The 12,949-nt window shown below is 41.2% G+C and overlaps 1 protein-coding gene across 1 annotated transcript in view; it reads left to right on the forward strand.

Moving 5' to 3' along the window:
- The first annotated feature begins 5,033 nt into the window (after positions 1–5,033).
- LOC128303284 (zwei Ig domain protein zig-8-like) overlaps positions 5,034–12,949 on the forward strand; it is a 43,298-nt gene continuing 35,382 nt past the window's right edge. The window contains exon 1 of the mRNA XM_053040185.1: positions 5,034–5,985. The gene's annotated coding sequence lies outside the window, so the exon portion shown is untranslated. The remainder of the gene's footprint in view (positions 5,986–12,949) is intronic.

The raw sequence follows: 12,949 nt of genomic DNA on the forward strand, positions 1-12,949 counted from the left end.
AGCGAGATTTGATGATTGACGTCGAGTACGGGTTTTTGGTTGCAGTGGTTTTATGCCCGCCAGGCTGCTTAAAATTTGTCTTTGAAGTGGGAAACAATCATTTCCTGGTAGCGGAGGTACTCGCAGAGGCGGAACATAAATTCGAACTTGAGAGAATGTGCGACAAAAGCGAACGTAAGTGTTTACCTAAAAAAACAAAAGTTGATAAATTATTAACATTATTCAAATAATCTTTAATGCTGTAATTAATGTTATTTGCATCCGTGTCATGGTGGTTTCTGGGAAGAAGGACTTTTCTTGTTACCAGAAAGACGATTGCCAATTACAGATTAAAGTTTTCAACCAAAAGGAATTATATCAGGGCCTTCTTTGTTGACGTTTTCTTAGAGAAATTAATATTTCAATCAAGTGCTATCCTGTTGTTCAAACGGTATGATACACATATACGAAATGTTCAACCACCAAAATTGGTTGTTTGTATGCAAGCAAGCAGCAACATAAATATTTGACCACACTGCAATACATGCAATGTATGGACCGTTCGTACAGTAAGAATTCTTCATGGGTGTCAATATTTGCGAAACGATGCAAACGGAACTGATGAAAAACACGGCAATTGGCAGAGTGGAATGAGAGAAAGAAGGATGAAAGAATTACATCAAAGCGTGAGTGGAAAATATCGCAGCCTACGCAGCCGAGTTTCCCATGGAACGTCGGCACGTTGCTGTGGTAACAGTTACCATCCGCCCTGGCGGGATTAATAAGTGAGCTGAAAATGTGAGACATTTGTCATCGCCCGTCGTTCCACCATCGCAATTGAGTAGCGCGTAATAATAACAATAATATAAAGATATTGTGTGAAGCACACTCGTGCAATTCGGTTATTTTATGTGTTCGGTGAGCGCATAATTTATAGCATTGCGAAGAAAATTTATGACGCACATTTTATTTCCTTTTGCGTGCTTTTTAATGCATGCGGAAAACGTAAATTTATAAATAGGGTTTTATAGTGAGTTTTGATTTCAAATGTGTTTATAAAAAAAAGTTATGGATCAATTGGAATTGAGTAGATAATTAATCTTCTCTCGTTTTGCCAATGAAGCATCGATGATTTTCTATTCTGTGTTATCTTTTACTACGATCACTACGACCGTATCTACCTGATCTAATCACGAATCAATATGGCTTGATTAGTGTTAACTGTGCCGTTATGCTACAACTGCAGCTGTCTCTCTACCGATGCGGCATTCACTGTTCAAATAGACTCGCCTGTCGGCGTCGGATGTTGGTTGAATAATTGATCAAAACCCGAGTGGATACAATCATTCACCTTCATCCAGTTCTCCGGGGTACCAGCAGTTGGTTTAATTATTTGACGGCAATCATTTATGCATCTGCCGAGCGGTGATCGGAAGCGCGATTGGTGCGGTTTTCGAGATGCAAAGCTCTTCTCGGTAAGCTTCTTGACCCGATGAGAGGAAAATCAATTCTGGTACTTCATACACTTGCACTCTGCAGGGCCGTGACGTTTGGCAGGAAGCTTCGCTTTCAAATGAGCTGCTGAGCGTTTGATTCGTGGCTTGAAACAAGTTACCAGCGCCGCAAGAATAGCGAGATGTATTCCCTCGGTGGCGCGATCAATTGACATTCAAACCCATGGTTTGGCTTTTCCCACCACATTTAGGCGTGTTGAATGTTTTCACCATCGACAAGCGGGAGGCCATCAAACACACGCTCGGTGTGTAGCTTAGACGTCAAGCACAGTCAAAATGGGCCATCGGGTTACATCTTCTTCGCTGGCGAGCGGCACCGAGCAGTGCCGGCTCATGCACTGCACGTCGTGCCACTTTATGACCTGAAGGTATGGTTATGGAGGCACGGGGAAAAAGGGCAACGGAAACGACGGCCAAGCCCTGCTGACGATGATTGCCGACGTCGTTTCGTGTGCTGTATCTACTGATTACATGTTTTTGTTTTGTTCGGTGTACGTTTCACGCTTGGGCACTGTGTAAAGAGTCGACGACGACGGTTTCTTCCGTGATCAGTGAAAGCCGTAAAAGAATCAACAAAATTGAAGCAACGATGGACGTGCTTCCATGTGAAGCGATGGCAGAAGCCATGAATTGAGGTCGATGAAATAAATGCACATGAAGTGGAGCGTTGTATAAAGTATTTTTTTAATAGAATGGATGATTTTTTATTGTAACATTTAAAAAAAACACTCTCTTCGCGTATCAAATTGAGCATTTAAAACTGTCATTAACAATGACGACAGCAACGGAAAATACAGTCATTCTGAAATAATAAATAAATAAAATTGAAAAAACTTATCAAATTTCTGCAAACTCTCTCAGAGTGCTTTACAGGAATGTTTGATATGTTTTCTTTTCAACAACATAGTTTGTATACATGATTTCGAATTGCATTTTTCGTTGGAAAAAATTGATCGTTCAAGCATTCTTCAAATTCTATCAAATTCTTGATAAAGCAATATCATTTCAAGAAGGCGATGTGTGCATTTTCCCTGCCTGCCTGCCCAAGTTTAGATCATAAACCGATGTATAAGAAGCGGCTTATGACATCAAACGTTCGCTCGCAAAATTTCCCCACGACGGCACCGAGAGGGCCAACGTCAGTCCGGTTTATCTTCAGCTTCCCGATGGGAATATCTTGCGGTTCACACTCTCTCTATTTCTCTCTCTCTCTCTCTCACAGCGTCAAAACTATTGTGCACCGTTCCATGGTGATAAACGCTGGCCCACACTTGTGTGTGGGGGAGGGTGGATGAAAACTCGAGTCGGAACATGAATGGATCGGGGCAGGATTTCTGCCCTGCTGGAAGCTTTCCATACTGGGTCAGTCACGTGCGAATGATTCAGCTGTGATCGGTAGGGAGTGGATTGGGATTCGGGGTGATGGATAATGTCGAAGCCGGTGCGATGCAGGCGATCTAGGCGGACCGGCGGTTTAAACCCGACGGAGGTCGCACAGATCAACGCTCACTCACGCTACGGGTGGTGCGCTGTATGAAGTTTTCAGCAGTTCACGGCGAAGTTGCGAGCAGTGCCGGGCGAGTGTGGTGGGATGAAAAAGTTATTGGATAGGCATTATGCCAACGAGTCGCTGCTGGTTTGAGGGTGGAAAATTTCGCTCAATGAGCAGCGCACAACATAATCTGTTTGGATGATGGCGTTTCTTCGCGTCCCTCGGTGTTGTCCCTCGGCCCTCTATAGCCTCTATGTGTTGACTCAGTTGACGTTGATGGTATCTTTCGCCGTGGAGCGTTGATGTGTATACAAGTTAATAATGCTGTTTGTACTTTTTTATGACACTATCGCTAATTTTATGTGATTATGTATGCGCTGGAAAGGGCCATGGCGATGCGGAGGGAAAAGCTGGTAGGTAGTTTTTGATAAGTCGCTGCAGTAGAAACTATCGGTAAGCAGATTGGAAAAGTTAGCCGGAGGTCATTATAGCGGCAGCTTATCTGTTATACTACACGTCACGTGTTGGGAAAAGAACTTTAAATGGCTGGAAGCAGCAATATGGCCAATACCAATAGGAAGCACCATTTTTTGCTATCACTAGCGATGCAATACTTATTAGTTGTGTAAAGTTACACAAAAATAAACTTTACATTTTGAATTATTTGTAAGCAACTATTTTTAATAATTTCAACTACTTGAAATAGTTGAAAAAGCACGATAAACCATAATGCCAAGTGATTCAATTCACGCGTCTGCTCTTATTTAATCATTGAACTCATTCTGACTGATAACAACATACCAGGACACGGCAAGAGGGTCGAAATACTAACCACGAAACGTAAACAAATGTTGTCAGCTTTTATCCACCCTTTACCGAGCAGCAGAGTGGTTGTGTTAGTGCAGCACTGAAACATCTAAACTGGGGATGACATTTTATGCAACAAAAAAGGCGTAGTAACTCATTTCAACCCAAAGGGGAAGTCACTCAGCGCTCACCGGAACGCGGTGTACTCAATGTTGCCGAATGGAATGCAACTGAGTACGGCAGTTCAGTAGCTCGGTGACTAGCGCTCACAGTAGTTGATAGAAACGTTAACTCCGGCGTGCAGTGAAGTGTGAACATGACCAGAAACTAACTTTTATCGTAATTCGTTTGAGAACGCACTGCAGCAGAGGGCAAAGTGTTGGTGTACCACAAGAAAGATCGTTGCAATCGTCACCGGTAGAGCAACGACATTCATCTTGGAATTCGGATTACTTGCCCGAGTGGTGCTTGAGAGCTGACTAACAGACGTGTTTTAGGTTGATGGTATGAGTAGTTTTACATTTTTTTAAGTGTTTTTTTTTAAAGAGAAGCATTAAGTGTATCATGTTACCACATAGTGAAACGATACATTTTTTACTTGTCGTCATCTGGGTAGTTGTCAAGTGAATAGTGAGAATTTTGATCAAACAATACCTGGGCAAGGGGTCGGTCCTTATCATCGCAGAAAAAATATAACGCGAAAAAAAAACATCAATAAGATAAAATGAGGTGAGAAAGTTGGAAAGTGCCACACAGTGAGTAGAGGGAAGCGAAGAGCAATAAATGTTTCAAGGATGTGGTTGTGAACTTCAAGTCAATCCTCACCAACGAGTGTGCTTCACACCTGCCGTTGGAATTCCTTTCCGGTCAAGTCACCGGCTAGTGGAACATAAATTACTTACACACAAATACCTGGTTCATGGGTGGTGGTGCTAATCGTTAATTGCTTGGAATCGAGTGGAGCATTCCTGTGCGCAAATGTTGTGGTGTGATCGTAAAAGCGATTTGAAATTCTTCACATCCGTGTACGATGATGATGATGGTGCTGATGTACGCAACGCAGTGGAATAAAACGTATGCAGATCAACATTCCTGTCCGGGTTTGTTGGAAACCAATGCCACTGGAATGTGGAGTGTGTGAGTGTGTGTATGTTGTGACCAGTTTAATGGGATTAGAAAGCAATTTCTGAGCAGTTCAGTTTTACTGCAGTGTTTCGGTACGACCGGTTGGTTGGCGAGATGGTGACGGGACACACACACACACACGGATGGATGTCTTCGGGTTCGTTTGCCTGAATTTTATGTTAGGCAGGCTCATCGCTCACGAATCTGAAGGAAAAATGTGTTTGTGAGTGGCTGTACACATGTGCTTTCCTCTGTCCTTTTTTCTCACCCTCCTTCACACATATCGATAAAGTGGATATTGATGGGTCCTGTTGAGCAGATGGGCGATACGCGGCTTAAGCGTATAGCGTTGCATGTGACACCCTAGTGCGGTGAAGTAAATCCCGTATCCGATTATACGCGCATACGTGTAGCTGTATCGAATGGCCATAAAAGAAGGAAAAATAAATAAAAAATAAACAAGTGTACCGGTGGATCTTCCTCAACTGCACCCTGGGGTGGTCGTCGGTGGGGAGCTATCGGCTATCGGCTTACGGAAGGATAAAGGTAGATTCTTCACGTGGGCGTTGATGTGTATGTTTGTGTACGAAACAGTGTTTGTGCAACTCACTGTACCATGGGCCTTGTTGTGAGGCGCAAAATTGTTCATCTCCAGCACAGGCCTCACTCGCCGATTCGCCGATGTTCATGTATGTTTCCGTTCGTTTCCGTTGTAGCCGTGCCAGTGGGCCGTGTACCAGGTGATAGCATAAACGAGTGTTTTGTTTTTATCTTGTGCATTCAACGCTGAGCGCGGCTGTTCGGTTTGTTCGCGGTATACGGACAGCATTCTGCTACGGTAATTGACAATTTGTGTTGCGGTCAGCAGTGTATCGAATGTGAATCCCAATCGCAAAAACCACACACCGAAGCGAGCGCGAACAACGATACATCGTGAGGTCGTGCCTTGGTGGGAAAGGATTTTGTGGTTTTGAGCTGGTTGCATTTTGAAAAATGTTGTTGTAAAAGAAGTTTACAGTTTACCGTCGTTCACAGCTAGGCATTCAAAGCAGGAAGCATCAATAGCAGGTATGTAGTGGAATTAATTAGAGCTTTTTACTATCCATGCTTCACCAGCAATGTATTGTCTGAATGCAAAAATAAATTTAATCATATAAAGCACCTACATGGTAACTACCACCATCCGTGTTATCGAGAGAGATTAGATTAACGATACTAATTAAATTATTTGAAACATTATCTACTTTCTATTGAAACACCCATTTCAAAAATATGAATCCATTAAACCCCTTTGTTGCAGTCAGCATGGCAACAAAAGTGAAATATTTGACGTATAGCAAAGGATCAAAGTGCAGTTGATGACTTTAATTGATTGTATCAATAATGCATATCATGAATATTCACTGTTGATGAAAACAGCAGCTATCTTTCTTGTTCTTTGTTTTTTTATAATAATTATGCTCATGTTTATAACATCGAACCAGCCCTCAGGAAGAAGAAGGGCCGCATTGTGAGCTTCCCCCTGGCCTGTTAAACATGTTTGTTGTTGTATCACATTTTTTCCCCGATTAAACCGTACAAGCTGTGACCATGCTACGGGCGGTTTATGCACGGTATTATTTTTCACCTGCTAGTGGTGGTGGTGGTGGTGGTGGTTCGCGAAAGCGTTAAAACCACATCCCCAACCGGCAGGCCAGTCCGTTGGGATCTTTTTCCGGCTCATGGCTTTGCAGGTTAACCTCAGCTCGAAAGATTCATAAATATTTATTGAAATGCCTGTGCCTTCGTGTCTGGCACTGCGGCATACGATGATGGAGTGCGAAAATATAGCAGCATAAAAAACGGTGAAATCGTCAAGCATCACGCGGCCAGCACAGTTCGAGACGATAAAGTTATAAGCTGCTTGAAAAATGTGTGTGCCCTCTCTCGAATGCTTTCTCACAAACGGTGCGAAAGTTTGCGAAAGGCGTATGTGTGTGGCTGTGGGATGAGTATGCGAAATGTTTTAGCTGTTTAATGCGTTTTTTTCTAATGAGCAAGGGGAATAAATAAGGGAAATATTGTTTTACTTACGTTGGACTGCTTAAAAGTTGTTGCAATGGGCTACGAAAAGCTTATGCGAGTGCTTCTGTTAAAATTAAAAACATCCTTTGAAGCTTTGATGTGTGTTGTATGCGCCGCGGAGGTTGAAATACTTTACGAAATCAATTTCATTAAAGACTCTCATTTTTTTTGCACTGATTCTTTTTCACGAAATTCTGCCTTCTGTTTGATCGAATCTTTCGCAAGCCATGCATGTGACTAGCAGCGCATAATGAAAAGACGGAAATCGTGGAACGTAAAATGTGTCTTGAATTAATAATAACAGCTAAGCGGATATTCAGAAGCGCTGTTACAAAGTTGTTTGTGCATTAATGATGATCTTGAAGACTTTCGCCATCAAATCTTGTCATCAATTTGCTGTTGGTGGTAGGTGTGTGTGTGTGTGTCTTTGCGACAAAGCAAAACCACTCCCCAAACATGGTTGGATGGGACCGCCATACGCTGCGAATGTGAGTTAGGGCGGTTGAGTCTGATCAAATTTTCTTCATTTTTACTGTCGTGATTGATCCCCAACCTCGGGTGTGTTTTTTGTTCACTGTTAGCAAGAGAACCAAATTTTCCGCCTTGAAAGCGCACATAATGGGAATTATTCGTATCTCCGCTTTTGAAAGCAACCAGGCGTCTCCATCATGCGCAAACAATCCACCAGGCGTCTCCATCAAGTACAAGGAGCTGGGCGGCTCCATTAAATCGAAGCTATTAGCAAGCTTTTGAAACCAAAATAAAAAAAAACGCATGATTTTTGTTTATATTGAAATGAGGATTGGAAATTCATATAATAATTTATTTAATTAATGATGACGGCATACGCCGTGTTATCAATTCATACAATATGCAGTAGCCGAAATGATTCTCAGCAGAACCGAATTACGGAATCATTGGTAAGGTGTGAGTACATTCTTTGAAATGTGCTAACAAATCATCGATCTGTTCATGTTTTATGTTTCAAGGAAAAATTGCAAGCAAATGGCAGTTTCACACTGGTGTGGCCCGAGCATTGTGCTTAGGTGTGGTGAATAGTCCCTCACCATACAATGGATTCCGAGCTTGAAGCAATATTGTTATTTATTTTCACAATGTTATTCTAAGCGAGACGAAACATTTGCTCGATTCGGTCGGTCGGACCGATGTTCTGTAGGCCGAACGGAAAAGAAGCAAGCGATAATTCCATGGAATAACAAAATGAAATTTTCCCACACAACAAGTAAGCACAACAAGGACTTCTCACGTAATCGAAAGCTTTTAGGACAGTACTTTTCTTCGCCTACTTTGTTCAGGCATCCTTAGCGTCCGCCTTCACACCCGACCCACCACGCTAAGTACCACGGAGTACGGTCGTGTTGCCATTTCTGTTCTACATTTTCGATGCGAAACAAAGACGAAAGAAGCGAAAGCTCAACAACCATAAGTAATGAGTCGGTCGGGGGTAAACTGATCGGTGGTTAAACGTACGGTCGCATTTTTCGCCTCAGCCGAATGCCAAGACGCACCTTCGGCGGACTGTCGTTAATATTAATAGCGCGTCCGAAAATTGAGTTATGCCGAAAAGCGTCAAATTTAGTACTCCGCCCGAGTTGCAATCAGCAAAAAGCAGAAAAAAACGTGAAACCAGGTCGTACAAGCTGTGTAAGCACGTCGAACGAAATATGTTCATGTTTTCGCGGTACATTTCCGCTCGACTGCGTTGAGCGCCGTTGGTCGGTATTTGATAAGTCCATCATACCGAGTGTCCATATTTTCGACCCGGTGACGAATGGCATTTCAAACAGACCGTAGCGCAATACCGGGTAACACGTTTCGCAATGGGATTAGCGGTTGGCTTAGCGGTTCCAACCGGTGTTGATGAAATTTTTGCAATTTTTTGTTGCCTCGTGCAGGTTGAGTTGAGCAAAAATGTGGCACCAACTGCGAGAAGGTCTGCGGCTGTTCTAGGTCGGCTCGATGCTGATATTGTTTTAAAGCACCATAAAAAATGGCGAAATCGAGCAAGATATCCAGCAATCTCTAACATGACGGGTCGCCTTGCATCGTTCACTGGTGTTTCATATGAAAACTCAAAATACGTTCTCAAGCGCTTTCTGGCAGTAAAGAATACGAGAAAAAACTGCGCGTTGTGTGCAAATCGATAAATGGGCCTTTCTCGTTTTCATTTCATCCGTGGGATCATGTTTCGGAAAAGTGTCGAAAAGGGTTTGCATCATGCTGTTGAAAGGTCTGCTGCTAGTGGAGCATACTACAATCACATCCTGAATGAGAGTGTAGAGCTCTGTGTTTCTCTTTTTGCTACGAACCTCAACAACCCTTGTCGTTGAAGAACATTTAAAAGCAGTTTTTCTAACATAACTACTCTTTTAGAGGAGTGGGCTTCATTGTTCTTGAACGACGAAGCGTAGAGTTTACACTATTTTGACCGTGCCTTTGAATAGCTAAATTAATATGATTTTTTCCTTTAAAGACACTTCGTTCTGTAAATTTCAACCTTTATAATAAACATCGGTATTTAATGTCATCTATTTTTATTATGTACTGGGTAGAAATGAAACAAATCTAACTGAAGTTTTTCATTTAACAGTTCACATACATGCGCAAACAATCAACCAGGCGTCTCCATCATGTACAAGGAGCTGGGCGTCTCCATTAAATCGAAGCTATTAGCAAGCTTTTGAAACCAAACAAACGCATAATATTGAGTTAAAATGGTTTTGTTTATATTGAAATGAAGATTGAAAATTCATATAATAATTTATTTAATTAATGATGGCGGCATGTAAACGAGTGATGGCTATGCGTAGCATGCCATGGAGTTGATTTATATTCCTGTGTTAATTTCAATCCAAAAAAGGTCTTTAAACCCTTTTGGCACAATAATTTCATTCTGTTTCGACCCTTCGCTTCTATGGGTTAGTAGCTATTTCAGTGGGAAATTATTAATTTTATCAGTTAATTAGGCAGATTGCTGAACTAATTAAAATGTATGGCAGCCTCAACGCTGCTTGATACGCGGTGGGGCAACTGTAGAAGATTCGAACATCGAGATTGGGTTAATCAGTTTGAGTGATTTTTACTGGTCCCAAAAAAATCACACAAAAAATGTCACAAAGTGAAAAGTATGTTAAGCGAATGCAAGGAAGCAATAGAGATCTTCTGGCATAGTGGAGATAAGTTTAAGGCAGTAATGATAATGTCCGCACCTGGTTACGATAATCAGGTCAGTAGTCGTAAAACGGGTCATAATTATTTATTAGGAAAAGCTTCATTAAAATGAAAATTTTGTTTGTCTATAGTTCGTTTCGTTTGATAAGAAGTTACATCATACTCATTTTTACGAATTGGGTAATTTATTTGAGTTTCAAACCGTTCTTATCTAGGTAGATATTCAATGCATGTTACGCAATGAATTCATAGCAGCTTAAACATTATTGCGTTAAAAAAAGTATTAAAACACTCTTTTGTAGTCCAGTTTAAACGTTTTCACCAATTAGTTTTTCCTGTTATGGCAGGGAGCTCAACAATGTTATCCCATCCCAAGGTATAAAGCACTCCTTATACTCCATTACACCGCTGCGAGCTACCGCGTGTTTACAAATGGGGTAGAAGGAAGGATTGAAGGAGGAAAAAAAACGGGAAAACCATATATATAAAAAAAGTTTATCCAGTTTGCGCAAGTGGCCATAAAGGCAAAAACAAAATTCTGCCAGGGCAGTGCAACAAACTTTCGAAATGAAAACACAGTTGAAATCGGATGAATTCACCACTTTTCCACCCGATGGCTATTGAGCCGCAGCGCTTTTTTTTGGCGCAATTTTCCGACTATGGTTTTTTCATGCCTGTCAGAAGTGTATAACCCAAATTGCACTTTTTAGTGCCAGTAAAAGTTAACCATCAACGCGCAGTTTCTAGCGTCGATGTTATGTTGTTCTCATAAAATATCCTCTGGAGCGGAACTTCCGGTACACGGTGTACGCTTTGCGGTACAATTAATTATTCGGATATGTTAAGTTGGGCCAAGTGAAAGATAGCCATAAAAAAAACCCTTCATCGAGCTGCCTAGCAATTTAACCCGCTCTGTTCGAGACAAATAGAAGGTAAATGTTGAGGGAAGGAAAGCTTTGTTTTGTAGTATTCTTGAAACTTTTTATACGAAAACCGCTTAAAGTCTTTCCACTAACCACAAAAAAAGAAAATATTTCTGTGTTTCTTGATTTGAAATACGATTGCCCACAACCGCTCACAGTCTTCACGATGATGGAAAAGCTCTACAAAAAGCCTTCACTTGATCCTTTTGTTTTCCAACCACAAACTGCACAGTACACACTAATGAATGAATTTCCAAACGAATTCAATGCTCGTTTTATTGTTAAAGGGGCACACGCCTGTTCCTTTTCATGGTCTACGAAACAACAATGCCAGTTGTGTATGGCTCTTGCATTCCTTTTTATATGGCAACCATGTAAGGGCCAAACTGAAGCACTACGCACAAATCAGAACAACGAGCCAACTGCAAAAGATTGGCCACTATTTATTGGTCTGCAAAAAAATAGCGTTTGGCAGCGCTGTTTGCAGTCAGTTATATGCTGCTGTACATTGTAGCAAGAAAATGGCTCATTTAATGCTTTTGACAAAAAAAAACAGCAATTGTATAATCAAGATTGATCTGTGGCAAACACGATGTAAGTAAAGTTTTCCTTTCTGGCGCAGTGGATTTTTTTTACAGCAATAAATCTTAGTTATGGATTCAGTTAGCCAGAAAAGTCCCCTTTTTTACTGAATATTTGAAATGCTGTTTTTTTTCAATAATTTTTGGACGATGCTAGAAAACTGGAATGTAACATCCTTTGCCTTTGTTTTGTGTAGGTAATCGTTGGGTATGCAAAGTTTCCATTCAGCTGGGAAATGTGGTCAAAAGCAATTTTCGTGATTTTATAAAACTTTTTTTTCAACTTCTTTGCGATGATCAACCCATCGCACAAGGAAGTAAATTGCAAGGATGATGCCAGTGCCTTTTTTTTGTTTGTTTAAGAAAAATCCGTTTGAGTTACAGAATAATGTGCAGCAAAAGTGTTTTTCAATGTTTTTGGATATAAATCTTAATTGATTTTTCCCATCGTTGCTTGCTTTCTATTCGCCCTTGCAATCGAAAGTTATATGAATGTTTAGCACTGAAATGGTTCTGAAATACTGTGCACCTGCATCCATTGCTCGCGCAAGCATTGGAAGTAAATTTTGGAATCCAAGAGCAATCTTTTTTAATCATAACATGCAAGATAACTTTCTACCAGCAGTAAGCAACAATGCTTCCATTATGCTCGGTGTCTACGCCATTACTATATCCCTCTTGGCCATTAACATTTCCATCCAGAGTGTTGTCTAAAAGTGGAAAAACACAATTCTGCCAAAAGAAATGGAACAAAAGCTTGAAATGCAATTTGAGAACTCAACTCGTACCGGGTTTTCGGTTTGCCGTACCCGGGCATGAGCATTGTAAGGAAGCTTGTCTTTGGTAGATGTGAAGCGAAATGCGACCAGAGTGAAATATGAAACACTTGACGAATATTTTGTACGCTGTAAATTATGCCATCACAAAATTGTGAGTAGAACAGGCAGCACGCGGAATGGACTGGAGACGGTATCGGTCGGGAAAATTACAAACCATGTCTGCGAAGATAATTTCACCAATGCGGGCGATGAAAATAATAAATTTTAAGGAAGAAATCACAAATGAAAAACTGTGATTGGAAGTATCAAAGCAGTGCGAAGAGAGCTGTAAAGATGGACCTGTAATAAAACGAAACGGAAGTACATCTGGACGACTATTATTATTATTATTTTTGGGCGTTGCTAGACGGGCTTGAGTAGTTGATGAGTTTTTTGTACAATCAACTAATAAAACACTTAGGTGCTGTTCAAATGATGGACGCCTAATTTTTCC

The sequence above is a fragment of the Anopheles moucheti genome, chromosome 3, assembly GCF_943734755.1.
Source record: "Anopheles moucheti chromosome 3, idAnoMoucSN_F20_07, whole genome shotgun sequence".
Taxonomy (NCBI): Eukaryota; Metazoa; Arthropoda; class Insecta; order Diptera; family Culicidae; genus Anopheles; species Anopheles moucheti.